Source organism: Crassostrea angulata, chromosome 5 (genome assembly GCF_025612915.1).
Source record: "Crassostrea angulata isolate pt1a10 chromosome 5, ASM2561291v2, whole genome shotgun sequence".
Classification (NCBI taxonomy): domain Eukaryota; kingdom Metazoa; phylum Mollusca; class Bivalvia; order Ostreida; family Ostreidae; genus Magallana; species Magallana angulata.
Window position 1 is genome coordinate 45,430,662 of NC_069115.1, and position 12,266 is coordinate 45,442,927.

At 32.8% G+C, this 12,266-nt stretch overlaps 1 long non-coding RNA gene across 1 annotated transcript; it reads left to right on the forward strand.

The window, feature by feature from the left end:
- Window positions 1-2,979: 2,979 nt before the first annotated feature.
- LOC128182767 (uncharacterized) lies at window positions 2,980-5,392 on the forward strand. Its single transcript, XR_008243465.1, has 3 exons — window positions 2,980-3,969; window positions 4,671-4,760; window positions 5,125-5,392. It is a non-coding gene; the product is annotated as an uncharacterized LOC128182767 (long non-coding RNA).
- Window positions 5,393-12,266: the final 6,874 nt, after the last annotated feature.

Consider the following 12,266-nt stretch of genomic DNA (forward strand, 5'->3'; position numbering starts at 1 on the left):
CGGAATTTTTCGTGTGTTTGTATTTTTAAATTATATGCACTAATAAATGGGGGTAAAAAAATCTAAAATTTGATATTATTCTGTTCTCAGTTTATTGTGAAATAGGTCACCTGAAGTATGTAAACTACGCCACAGCACATCGTTGATCTATCAGTCTTGTAGAATTACACTTTAAGTGCCAAAAGTATGTAATTTTTTTTCCTTCGGCTACATATTTCATTGAAATCAACATTTTTCAAAGAATTTTTTCCAGACTGGTGGTCAAAATCCTAACTTTCAATGATTTGATTTTTATTGCATAAGTGGATAAACTTAAACCATTAATGATACAATCATAATGGTATGAAGTAGTTTTAAATTTGCATTTTTCATCTACCTCTTCTTACATAGGTGTATCATTTATGATTTAAATTAGCTATTAGACGTAACCATCAACTAGGATCAATGCATCATAAGGATATATCAATGTTCTTATTTTAGATTGTTATTTTTTTTAAAATAAACTATCTTATACTCTTATTTAATAGAGAAAAATAGTGTGGCACGTAAAAGTGCATGACCTGTCCATAACTTGCTCAAAACACTACTCCTTCATAATATTTGTTTCAATAATTGTTGACGTCTATCGACTAAATAAATGCAAGACAATTCTATCATTAATTGTCAACGATGTACATTATTTATTTGCGTTTCTATTTTCATTAAATGTGATCATTTGAGTAATAATTTATTATATTGTTTCAAAAATGTACGTCTAGGTAGTTTTTTGATGATTAAACTGTATCAATAATGGTCAGGAATCTGACCACCAACGCGACTTTACATCATTATTGGATTCTGTATATCGTTAGAGGTTGCTAGACCTCTTCTTGTTTTCGTTACTAGCAGTTGAAAAGAGTTTAGATTAATTGATTGTTTTTAACTTTGGTTTCCAAATCTTTTACGAATATACCGGTAAGGTTTGATCTAATATGTGTATGTTCATAAGAAACACAGCGTTTTGCCTGCATACGCTTTCCTCTTTAGAGTAATGAGGACATAATCAGAAAGTTAATGTCTAATGCCAAGAGAAAGAAATGAATTTAAAAAAAAATATAAATCAAATTAACGACATTGTCTTTACTGTAATAATCAGCTTATTCTGGATTCCTTATTTTTTAATATTTGGGTTCAAATAATATCATATGCTTGTTTTTAGTTGAAGGAACCAATTAAAAAAAACTTAGACGACCTTGAGCAAAATGTCTTAGCAAAAAGAGGTTTGATCCTCTACTTTTAAAAATTGGTCACCCGTAGTCTAAAAATTCGGTATATATATATATATATATATATATATATATATATATATATATATTTAATAACACATTTCTCCATGAACATAAATAAACATATACTATCTATATAACGCATGTACTTTAACCAATTTCCATAGAATTTCCGTTATGATACATACACACACTATGCCAAATTAACTTATTCAATTAACATTATAGTAGATGGGTATTTATACTTGTAAGCTTAAGAAATCATGCTTTTTATAAGCATCTACCTAAAATATAAATCCTTAGTAAAACTATAAGAATTAAAAAATGTAGAATTGATTGGATAATCTTACACGTCTTTACACCCAAAAAGGAATAGAAAGAGGTACGTGGAAAAATGCACATTTGATGCAGTACCACTAAGTACATAATTGTATTTTTAGTGCTTAACCCTATCCTCTAATGCATTAACATGTATATCTTTAAAGGTCAACGATGCACTAGATTTAATTTGCTGCTTGTTTTTTTTTAAAAAATATCATTATCGACCATTAATGATCTAATTCCGAAATTGTATCATTAGGTTGTAGTTAATGATAAAATTAAATTATTGATGGTAAGGATTCTGACCACTAATGCAGCTCTATATCGTTAGTGGACAGTGTATCATTAGAGGTTGCTACAAAGCTGTGTAGAAGAAATTACATAACCCGCTTACTGGTTGTATGTATATTTTTGAAATACTCGCATAATAATGCATGTCCCCGCAAAAAAAGCCAAAGAGGATGCATAACTGGTTATAGGAAAGAAAGAAAACAAAAGAAGTTTCTTTAAAAACGCATGTTTTAGCAGCATTTCCAAAATATTAAAACTTTAATGGATTTAGATTTTGGTTTTTCCGAAAAAAAATTTCACTGTACAACGTACTTAACCAATTTAATATTTAATCAGAATTCCTTCGTAATGGAAATGGCGCTTAAATGTCTCTTTTTCCATCCCAAATGATTGTGAAAAAACAAGCCATATTTTTCTCATGCAAAGAAACCTTCTTTTGATTATTTTGCTTCATTAATTGCTTCATTTTATATTTCACACGAGTAAAATAATACCACCTTTTTTGATTGAGATTAGCTTTGGAAACTGCAGATATTGCAATTCCTCGGGGAAATCACATGTTTATTTTTTGCACAGTGTTTATTTGTCCAAACCAACAGAGTGCAAGACCAAAGAAGAAGCAATAAATTAGAGGACAATTTATAATATTTTCTTTCTTATAAAAGAGAATCGGTTTGATAGATTTGGTAGTGTTATATACGATGGACAAACAAGAGAGACATACCAACCATGAGCAGACCGATGAAACCAGTTCACCCATTAAGGACTCGTGCAAAGATACAGATCCGGTCATTTCTGTTCGACCGGATGTTAAAGGTTCTTTAACCATTGCAGACGTCTTGCAATTTCCGGTGGTTGTTCTCAAAATATGCGGAGCGTACATTGAGACTGAAGTTAAAGAAGACAAAGGAATTTTACCATGGAGTAAGATATATTCTTTATTTGTTGCTTTGCTACTTTTGTGGCACGTACTTTACAATATGGAATACTTTACAGATGACCCCGATCTGCCGGGAAGTCGTTCAATTCAAATTGTTATAAGCATAGGATTCAAAATTGACTTTATCATTTTCCCTTTCATTTTGATTGCTACGACCAAAAATTTACGGAAGATTTTGAAAAGATTTACAGCTTATCAAACAGAGTATGGATTTGCGACTGATGTTGAAGAAGCAAAGAGCGATGTCAATGGAAAACTTATTCATCTATTTTTGATTTCCTTTACTCCTTCTATTGCAACACGCATGCTTTTAGCTTTTCCCCATTTTACTGACTTGTTAAAAATTTGGAATTTCGTATATGTATTTGGTACTTTCGAATTCTTCACAAATCTGGTTTTCAATGTGTATTTGAGCGCTATTGCAATGACTACATTCCTGATCATATTTATTCTGACGACATTTATTACGAGAGAGGTCAAGGTCGTTGATCAAAAGGTGAAGACCTTTGGAGAGGACTGCGCGATCACTGCTAGTAAACTAGAGAGACTTAGAAGACAACAACAGCAAGCGGGGACTCTTTTGAGAAAATCCAAAGTTCTCGCGCAATCTTACACAAATGCAGTGTTCCTGGTCATTTTAATTAAAATCTTAGTCTTTTTATGGGGATTGTTTCATGGCGACGAGGTTGTCATGGTTAAAGCACTGCATAGCAACGTCATATGTCAAGTGCTGACTGTGATTTGGATGAGAAAATCTACGATAAAAGCAAATGATCAGGTAAGGTTACAGCCATTGATTTTCTATTACTAGTATTTCATGTAACCGCTGATTAAGCATTTTATTTATTATTCGATGCATGTTTCAATTACTGTAATTGAGTTGAGTCTAACTACGTCAAAAGGGAGTTAGCTTTGTAGAAATCATTCAAATTTGTATCACATATAACATTTTTAAAAGCTATACTGTATTTCCAAGACGAAAATGAAAAGAAAAATCAAATTCTGGTCAAAATTGAAAATATCATTTAATAAAATTTTAAACATTTTGTAATATGATTTAACGTATTTATTTTGATTTTCCAGGATTACAAGATTTTAAGACGTCTATTTGCTTTAAGTTTGGAGAATTTGTCATTTGATGCACAACACCAGGTAATACCAATACACTTATTATATCAATATCATTGTATGCTGTTTAATAAATCATGTTTCGTGGGCGTAAAAGTTGGTAGATTTTGTGTCTACCGCTAACCGCACGTCTCTGTAAGTATTTTTAAAAACACCGTTTGAACTTAGTAGGCATGAACCTTTACATAAAGCATGGTTTATCTGATTTTTCTCTATTCATCATGCAGATAATATAATAATTTTTCTCACCTTTAAATGAAAAAAAGTATGCCAATTATGATTAAAATATGCAAGTTTTATCAGATTGTCAACCGAAAGCATTAATGAGGCATATTGATGAAGCCAGTGCGCACATTGCCACATTTGCTTATCGTGTCGTCTTAGTTAAAATTCTCTAGTTAAAGTTAAAAAAACCCCGATTTTATATATATATATATATATATATATATATATATATATATATATATATATATATATATATATATATATATATATATAAAAACACAGTATGATTATGGAATAACCCTTAAGCCTAAACATTCACATATTCTCACATATGTAATATGAAAAATAAAACCACTAACGTGTTTTAAATAATTTTTTTCCGGGCGACAATTGATTGCTTTCTCGATATATTGTTTTTGATTCTTAATTAAGTGAAGAGTTTAGCGCCCCCCTAGGTATGTGTTTTTTCTACATTATGTCATAATGTGGTAATCGTTTAGATACAGGTATTCATATCCCAGGTGATCATCCAGACGACATCACCTAACGCTGTCAGCACGATTACAGTGGAAGTCTCAACAGCACTGGTGGTAATTATGTATATTCGACTACAATTGAATGTTAAAGGTAGAATATCATTTATTGATAGCATTTCATCATAGGTAACCTTAAACATTGGAAGTTTCAAGAGTATTGGTGGTATTATGTATATCATTTTCTCTCATAATCGAACGTTTAGCTTAAAGCAGAAAATCAATTATCAGGGTTTACCTTAAAATATGAAAAGTTTTAACTGTATTGGTGGTAAAAATATTGTTTAATAACAATTTTACTAACAAAGTAGAATAACATATACATGACTCTGGTTTACCTTATATATGGATTACGTTAATCTTGGAAGAAGAAGTACTTGTATCTGACTGTTATTAATGTTTTGTATTCTTTTCCTCACAGATATTTGGGGCGATGACCACATGGTATATTGTTGCGGTTTTACAGTTTTAAGGTGTTAGCTGTGGCCTTTACAAGTTCCTGGACATTGCAGTGTCTCAAGTTGACTCTTTTTATAGCTGCAATTTCAATCTAACCCTTTCAATTTCTTTTTGGGGAGCTGAATAGGTTGGGAAAACTCAACACGGTTGCAACTACTACTTTTTCCCCTGGTAATTTTGTTTATGTTTGGTGACAAGTCATTATATAACATGACTCCATATAAAATGAATATTCAACAATTTTCATTTCATAACCACTGATGTGATTTCATTTTATGTAAGAATAAAATAGAAGAAACAAACTAGAGCAGAGCTCGTGGCAAAGCCACGAGTAGGTCTTCCGTTGTTGCTGCGAGTTGAAAATGTATGTGATATGGTGTCAATAAATTATAATGACTAAACTTTCAGTTCTGCTTTTGTTATAAAAATGTGTTGTGATTGAAAGCCTGTATATAAAACGTGTTTTGAAAAAGAAAGAAAATGTTTTAGGAAAACTATCTGTCGAACACAGTTTATGTAATCGTTTCAAACATTTTTTAAAAAATGGGATGTTTAATGGCGAGTTAAATTTTCAGAGGGTAGCAAGCATTGTTACATGTACTCATGATTCATGTCAGGAATTGTGTTTTTGGGGAGTTGATTTTAATCATTTCTCCTATGCAGTTACTCTAGCAAACCGAAACTGAAACTGTGTTTGCACCTAAGCACAAATCATCGCCGCTGACAAGACTTCGTTCTTGAAAATAATCGATAACTTCGATGTAATATACGCTGAAGCATTTTTTTTAAAGGAAACTTATTTATAAATACCTTGGAAATAGTCAGATTTTTAATGGTACGAACAATTAGAAGTTTTTTGTAGTCGTGTGTATTCCTACGCCAGAGTTCAATATATAGTTTCGTTCAACCATCGGCTGTCTCCTTACATCTCCGGCAAGTAGAGAGTCAGTCTATATTTAGAGGTCGCATCATCAAGCTATCACGTGACCTGGTATCTCTTACTTGTCGGAGATTAACGGAGACAGCCGAGCATCTAGTTGAACGAGACTAGAGTTCATTGTTGGTTGGATCCATACAATTTTTGAAATATTTGGAATACCAAAACACAGTTTGATGAAATCAATTCTATTTCAAAATATAACACAACATGATTCATTAGAGGTTTTCTCGAAATTCTTGTCGGAAAAGTCAGAGAAATCATATTATAAAAATGTGCATAATTCAAATGCAGATTATAAACTACTTGCCAAGCAAACTAGCATATCGTTGATTTTAAAATAAATAATATTCGATATAATCAACTCCCGTCAGTACATCAGTACTTTGATTTAAAAACCGAACCCGCCTACAAAACACGTAACCTTTTCTCTTAGATAACTTCTTTATTTAAAAATATTTCTAAATTTTTTAAATCTATGTGCAAGTTTAGAATTGTTGTGTGATGACAAAATTTACAGACCCTGAAACGTACTAATACACCAAAAACGTGCGACTTAAGTGCGAGAAACGTTTCGTGTAGACCGTTTAGCGTTTCGTGTGATTGTGAAACGTTTCGTGTAAACCGTTTACTGTTTCGGGCAAAGCGTGCGAGAACCGCGTGAAACATTCATCAGATTTCATTCGGAACTCTCTGACAATTTAATTGTTTCAAAATGGCGCCCGTGTTTTACATTACTTTAAACTGTTTGTGATTGGCAAAACTCTTTTGTACATGTAGGTATTTTCATGAAAAAAAATCTACAAGAAATGATGAAGCTTTTAATAGGCATTTCCTCCAGAAAAGTTGTTACGTAGTGTTTTGACTGACTTTTGTCCAATCAGATTGTAGAAGGCGGAGTTGAGACAATACTGGTCGTGACTTAATTTGAGAGAGAGAGAGAGAGAGAGAGAGAGAGAGAGAGAGAGAGAGAGAGAGAGAGAGAGAGAGAGAGAGAAAGAGAAGGTTAACTGGTTAATGGAGTAAATTATAGATGACGCAGATGAGTGAACTATCTATCAACAATAGTTATCGTATAAAGTGACAAATCACGGTCTATAGTATGTCCCAAGTTATTGCTTCCATCAATTTTTGATGATTTTTAATAAAAATACACATACCTGTGAAAGAAACACAACTGAAAAAGATTTTACTCATAAAATTTCACAGGAACGAAAACAATTTTCTTACGGATATTTATAATGGGAAATGTTTACATCTTTTCTTCATTCGAAAGTAATCGGGATACCTCGCGCAATTTTTTAACGTTATCATCCGGGCTTATTAATGGCTGATGCAATGCAAAATCCCCGTAGACTTTCAATATTGGGATGTGTATTGAAACCTGAAGCGGTAGAGGGGGCGTTTCAACACATAATCTGGATATTTTCCATATACATGTAAGTGGATGAACGTAGTTTGAGCACTAAGGTATTTACTATAATTGAAATATCAAGCAAAAAGTGGTGGAAGAAAAAACTCGGGACATAGTATAGTATATCTTATAAATTTATGAAACTTTGAAGTGTTTTGAAATTCTTTAACCAGGGAACAACGATGTCTATATATAGATCAGTAATAGGATAAGGTAATGTCAAACATCGAAGACTGTACGAATATTTAAGAAACTGTTTTTATTACAAGTGTTACCGTTAATAATCAAATCAAAGTTTGACGAATCTTTCTGGAATTAAACATAGGTTGTAAATTTACTTTGTATGAAAACTTTCTTCATGGTTACTCAGTGTGAAACATTCTTTACCTTAGACGTTTTACTTTTCCACTAAGCATCCGCCTTCGTTGCCTTTCCTTTACACTACATCTAAATTCATCATGTTCATAAGTGATCATTCGTTCGCATTACAAAATATTTAATGTCCGTATTCTCGGACTCCATGCTAGGAAATTTAGTTGGATATAAGCTACGTCATTCTTATCCATGTGCATGTTGTCGACGGCGCGCGGCCGAAGAAATTTTCACAATCGTTCTTTAAAACGCTTTAAAGTTATACAATATAGGATATTCATGTAATTTTTATATACAGACTTTAATTAATTTGTTTGCAAGTTTATAACTAATGATTATTCCTTTATCGGCACCACTTATAATTTACTCAATTCACTCTCTCTCTCTCTCTTTTCTTTCTCTCATTCAAGTCACGAGCGGCAATGTCTTAACTCCGCCCAGCTACGATCTGATTGGACAAAGGTAAGTCAAAACATTAGGTATAAACTTTTCTGGAGTAAAACCCTATAAACGCTTCAACGTACTTCGCTGTAACTTAAACGGTCATGTTTTGATAAGCATATATTTTTTTTTATTTATTTACACCGATAACTCTTACTGAGACCATTCGAAATTCCGAAATACTAATTACAACTTTCTTTTTTGTGTAATCATTTGATTTTTTTCTGAGGTACATGTATATATATGTACAGAACATACTTATTTACGAATGATACGACATAGGAAAAAAATAATCGGTTGTTTGTAGAACATTTTAATCTTACGATTGTGACTAATTTAATTTTAAATATTTTTCAACATTATCAATGTAAATAATATCAGGTGTATTTACTGTTTGTGTTTTTACATCGTAATCTCTGAAACCATGTTAGCAGAAAAATCAAATCCCACCGAATACTGAAAAACCGATTTCAGTTTGCAATCATACGGATTTTATTTTTGGTATTGACTATTGAGTTACGGTAACTTTTTTCTGGATGATTTTATCATTTATTATTTTATGTAAAAGCACAATTTCAACTGTTACTCAATTATATAACAATTGATGACCTGGGGCTATATATGTTCAGAGCTGTATGCGCTGAAGCGACACAAGATTCTCGGTCGCACGTGGCGATTGAATTTACACAGACTGACCGAAAAAACAAACGGGTGAGAAGGTGAAACAAAATGTTACACATGAAAAGAAGCCACCAAAAATTATTTTCGATAGATCTTGACAATTAAAAAAATCCAGCGCGAGCTCCTGTCAGCGGAACGGGAGGGGGGGGGGGGGGGGGCAGCAATGAGTTCGCTTCTACAAAGAAACGAACAACCATGTAGAAAAACTACAGAAGTGATTAATATGTGACCGATAGAATCTAATCTAAAGTTGTTTAAAATTCATGTGAAAATTTTTTAAAAAAGATAATTGAATGCCTCAATTCAGGACATTTTTTTTATCGTGCTAGCACCTACCGCAATCATGTTACATAGAACTTTGATTATAATTTGATTTTTAAACTACCTTGTACGCTATCTATAAATCAATGCTTAATCAACTGTACAAGTTTAATGAATTTATCTTTTCATCTTAAACGAATATACTAGTTGAAAACATAATAAAATATAGTTGTGTCCGTGCAAAATATGAAACATGAACGCGTGATAAGGTACATGTAGAAGAACACGAACCGACCGCGGATTACTTGTCCACTCGCGCCGGTTCTCCTCAGCCATGTGCGAGGGATGATTACCATTTAAAGCTTTACTATTTGTGTGTGTGTGTGTGGGGGGGGGGGTGATTTAAAACATTATTTGTACAGTTTTTAAAATATTTTACATAAACAAACTAACCATTAATTTATGTCTTACATGTACGATGTTTACGATTTGGAGTAATATCGCTCATTAATATTCATTTACACTCAAATGTTCAATTGAATAAATACAAGATGGAGTTCCCGTTTTTACGGCTATATTAACTCAAACACGTTCATATGCATGTAAGTTTGCGTCGCGGTGTGAAAATCTTGTCTATTAGATAACCGCTTAATTACCGCTAGGTAGTGCAGCCGTGGCTGATCTCATCGGCCGTGGGCGAAGGATATATTACGTAAAGGTACATGTACAACGCACAGACAGGCACAGCTCAGAACCCAGGAAGATTTGAAAAGTTTGCAGTATAATGACCATACATTACCCTATCAAATAGAAGTTATTTGTTTTAAACTTAAAACCCACAATTGATCGGTGTCTATATTGCTTTAGATTGAGAATGACATTGCCTTTATTAATTAACTGAATGATTTCTTAATTGACACCCAATCGTTTAATCCATAACAAATTATGTGTATTCAAAACGAAACCAATTCTTGAGTTCGCGGCTAAATAAACTCATACATGTATATGAGAGACACAGCTCTCGTGTATTAGATAACCGCTGACCGCTAGGTAGTCCAGCCGCGAGCATGGTGACCGATTTTCTCGGCCGCGGGCGAGGGAGAACTTACGTAATGGTACACATACACACAGCTCTGATTCAAGGTAGATTTTAAATGCATGGAGTTAATAAATAAAATGTAATGCATAGAGTTTTTTAATTCCATATTTTGTGGTTTACTAGAAAAGAAAAAGAATGTTTTGTTTTCCAATTGCCGTTTTTAATGATTGTGCACTATAAGAACTTAACAACAATGACTTAAACTCCTAAAAAAAAGCATGTACTCCAACAAACAAAAATATTCTTATAAATTATTGCCTCCTGTATAAACCAGCATACTTTCTGCGGCAACTTTATGCCAGTTGTACGCACAAAGACTTTCGTTTACTTGTCAAATGAAACCAGGTACATGTCAACATGTAAAGCTTTTTACACTCATACTACACAAATCACTTACAAAATAATATTGTTACGACCTTTATGAGATCCCAACAAACAACTTTTCCAGCGACAGCCATATCAAAATCCTAACCGTTTTTGAGTTATTAAGGAAAAACTTTTAGGGGCTATTGGCCCTTAATTTAAGGGGCCAGCCCTTTTTTATTGGTGTCAAATGAAAGCCCTTGATATTCTGCACAACTTTTATTCTACATGTTTTAACAAATTATTTTTCGTTTAAAAGATATAAAGGAAAATATGTCTAAATTTTTGCAATTTTTTGAATCCTGTTTTTTGACCCCCTACCTTTTTCTAAATAAGGAACGTAATCGTAAAACAAAAACCTATGTGCACCACTACAATGTCTCTGCTATTCAAATTCGTTGGATTCCCATTCCCTGCTATCATAGTCTCGGAGCCTTTGTCTGGAAACAAAAGGCCCTAAAAAAATTTAAAAGGGGAATAACTCTTTAACGAAAAGGGAATTCTAAATTTTATGAATTGCTTAAGATAGTGTTTTGTAAAGTACACTAGCCCTGAAAATTTGAGCAAAAACCGTTCAGAAATGAGCAAGATATGAAGCCTCAAAGTTCGCGTCTAGGAAACAAAAAAAAAAAAGAAAAACTAGACACGATCTCGTTGCGAGCAACGAGGAGGTCTTCCGTCCGATTTTAAGAAGGTTATATGACATCATCGACTTAGATTTTTGACAAGAAAACATGATCTGTAAAAAGGAGTATTAATGCTTTTCTGCATCGCTTTTTAAGGTCTCTTACGCTGCTTTTTTAAATACAAGCATTTCTTCCAATTGATATAGACACGATTTAAGTTTTTACTTCTGGCTCCTAAAACACCTAGTTAGGTAACGCATGAGTAAATCATGATATTGTTAGGATATATAAACGTATTATACCTAATTTTCCTTTTATAACCCTCACAAAATATCTCTTAGTAAACAGCTACAGATAAAAGACTTTAGGACCCTCTTGTTCCCTAATTTGAGGGACCGGCCCCTTTTTCTTGATATCAAATGAAAGGTCATTTAACTCTAAACACATTTTGTTCAGCAAGTGTTTAGAAATCCGTTACCGTTTTAAAGATATACGGCAAAGATCGTTTTAGGGGTCGATCCCTTATCTCCTTAGAGGGCCGTTTAACGAAATTTTGAACATTGCATATTGTTTAGTACATCATTTTGAACATCTTTCGTTTTATAGTGCATTTCAAAATATTTTTCCTTTCTAAGATATGGGTGATCAAAATGTTGGATTTTTGACCACTAAAAACCCCTAATTTCGTAGCACATGATAAACTCATTATATTGATTGGATACCTAACTGTAAGACAAACATATTTGCTTCTATAACCTTTCACAAAATATCACTCAGTAAAGGGCTACATGTATAAATAAAAGACTTTAGAGCCCTCTGGTCCCCTAATTTAAGAGGCCAGCCCCTTTTTCTTGATATCAAAAGAAAGGTCATTTATCTCTGAACACATTTTGTTCAACAAATGTTTAGA